This window comes from Myripristis murdjan, chromosome 20, assembly GCF_902150065.1.
Source record: "Myripristis murdjan chromosome 20, fMyrMur1.1, whole genome shotgun sequence".
NCBI classification, from domain to species: domain Eukaryota; kingdom Metazoa; phylum Chordata; class Actinopteri; order Holocentriformes; family Holocentridae; genus Myripristis; species Myripristis murdjan.
In genome coordinates, this window is record NC_043999.1 from 20,373,682 (window position 1) to 20,376,717 (window position 3,036).

Genomic DNA, 3,036 nt, shown 5'->3' on the forward strand with positions numbered 1-3,036 from the left:
TCTCCCCTGCCTGGTGGGTTATTCCTCGAATGTGCACTAATGAACATCCACTGTAGGGCCTCAAGCAAGATTCCTGTTATTCTCAAAAATGTGACAGACCACAGTGTCACACTGCTGCCAAAGTGTGTCATTGGTGAAGTATCTGCCGCTCAGAGTGTCATATCCCTGACTTCCAGTCAGTCTGTGCCTGATAACACTAAGCTACAAGGTGAGAAGCTTGCATTCAACCTTGATGATTCTCCCATTTCTGAAGAGTGGAAACGGCGTATTACAGACAAACTGAACTCTATCTCAGAAGTCTTTGCTGTTGATGAGCTTTCCTTTGGTCACACAACTGCTGTGAAGCACCACATTAACCTACAAGACCAAACGCCTTTTAAAGAGCGCTGCAGGCCAATACACCCAAGTGACAGAGAGGCTGTGAAACAGCACCTTAGAGAGCTTCTGGATGCTGGAATAATAAAAGAGTCTCAGAGTCCCTTTGCATCTCCTGTGGTGGTGGTAAAGAAAAAGAATGGGAAAATCAGGCTGTGTATTGATTATAGGAAGCTGAACACTCGTACTATAAAAGATGCATATGCCCTTCCAAACATCGAAGACACCTTCTCAGCACTAAGCGGCGCAAAGTGGTTCTCAGTGATGGACCTTAAATCTGGTTATTACCAGGTGGAAATGGCAGAGGAGGATAAGCCAAAAACTGCGTTCACATGTCCCTTGGGCTTTTACGAATTCAACCGTATGCCTCAAGGTGTGACCAACGCTCCTAGCACCTTTCAACGCTTAATGGAAAAATGCGTTGGAGATCTCCATCTGAGCGAGGTGCTTGTATTTTTAGATGACCTCATTGTCTTTTCAGAGACACTTGAAGAACATGAGTTCAGACTTATGAAAGTGCTACATCGTCTCAAAGACTATGGTCTAAAGTTGTCACCTGAAAAATGTCAGTTTTTCAAGTCATCTGTAAAATATCTTGGTCACGTGGTAGATGCCCATGGTGTCCACACCGACCCAGACAAAGTCGCTGCTCTTAAAGATTGGCCTCGTCCTGTGAACAGAGAAGAACTGAAACGCTTCCTAGGATTCGCTGGTTATTATAGGCGTTTCGTAGAGGGCTACTCAAAAATTGCCAAGCCACTCAACTCTCTCACTGTCGGGTACTACCCACCTAAAAAGAGAGGTAAGACCTACAAACGTGACCGGCCCAGGAACTGTGTGAATCCTCGAGCACCCTTTGAGGCAGAGTGGACGTCTGAATGTGAGTCTGCCTTCAGAACTCTCATTGACAAGCTAACCTCGGCCCCTGTTCTTGCATTCGCCAACCCCAAACTTCCATATGTCTTACACACGGATGCTTGCTGTACAGGGCTGGGAGCTGCTCTTTATCAAGAACAAGAGGGGAAGCTCAGAGTAGTAGCTTATGCCAGCAGAGGTCTGTCAAAGCATGAAGGGAATTACCCGGCTCACAAGCTAGAGTATCTAGCTTTGAAGTGGGCGATTTGTGAGAAGTTTTGTGATTATCTCTATGGCACTGATTTCACCGTTCTAACTGACAATAATCCACTCACTTATGTCCTTACTTCTGCCAAGCTTGACGCCGCAGGACACCGTTGGTTGGCTGCCCTGTCGACCTTCAGATTTAAAATCAAGTACCGAGCAGGACGCTCAAATGGAGATGCTGATGGCCTATCCAGACGCCCACAGGATGCACCACAGGAGGACGATGATTTCCTGAAGGAAAGGGAGAGGATCAATGAAATGACCAGGCGCATCTTAGGAAGTGAGGCAAAAGAAATCCCCACGGCTGTGGTCTCTGCAGTTTGTCAGCACCACTCAGTCACTACACCAGAACTTCCTGTTCTTGCGGAGTCTCTTGCCGCTGATGTCTCATCAGTGCCTGAATTGTTTGCTTGTCAGGGTCAAAACACCTTACCTGGCCTCACAAAGGAAGATTGGCATAAAGCCCAAAGGCAGGACCCATCCATCAGGAGAGTTATCTCCCTGGTGGAAGGGGCACAAAAGCCCAGCTTCAAGGATATAAGTACTGAACAGCCTGAAGCCAAGTTACTCCTCAGGCAGTGGGACAGGCTTGAAATCAGAAATGGAATCCTTTACAGGAGATGCTTTGATCGTGGCAGTATTATCTATCAGCTTGTCTTGCCCAAACAATACAGAGAGAAAGCCCTACAAGGTTTACATGATGACATTGGTCATTTGGGATCTGAGCGTGTACTAAATCTTGCTCGAGCCAGATTTTATTGGCCAAAGATGGCAGAATCCATTGAAATGAAGTGTCAGACATGTGAGAGATGTTTTCGGAGGAAAGCTAAACCCCAGAGGGCCGCGCCCATGGTGAACATACAGACAACCTATCCATTAGAACTTGTATGCATGGACTATCTGTCTCTTGAACCCGACAGTCATGACATCAGGAACATCTTGGTCATCACTGACCACTTTACAAAGTTTGCAGTGGCAGTACCAACAAAGGACCAGAAGGCCAAGACTGTTGCCAAAGCTCTCTGGGAGAATTTTCTAGTCCATTATGGCTTTCCTAGCCGGCTCCATAGTGATCAAGGGAGAGATTTTGAATCCCATACAATCAAGGAGCTGTGTTCAATGATTGGAACAGAGAAGGTGCGTACTACGCCCTATCATCCCCAGGGGAATCCTGTTGAGCGCTTTAACAGGACCTTGTTAAGTATGCTGGGAACCCTGGAGGAAAAGGACAAACATCACTGGAGAGATTTTGTAAAGCCCCTCGTACATGCATACAATTGTACCAGAAATGACACAACTGGGTACTCACCCTATGAACTCATGTTTGGTAGACAGCCTACTCTTCCAGTTGACCTTGTCCTGGGAATCAGCCCTCTCACAGAAACTCATATGACACATTCAGAATACGTCAAGAACTTAAGTAAACGTCTCCAGGAAAGTTACACACTGGCTGCAGAAAACTCAAAGAAGGCAGGAGAGAGGAACAAACTACGGTTTGATGCCAGAGTTAGAGCTGCTGAGTTAGTAGAAGGAGACCGA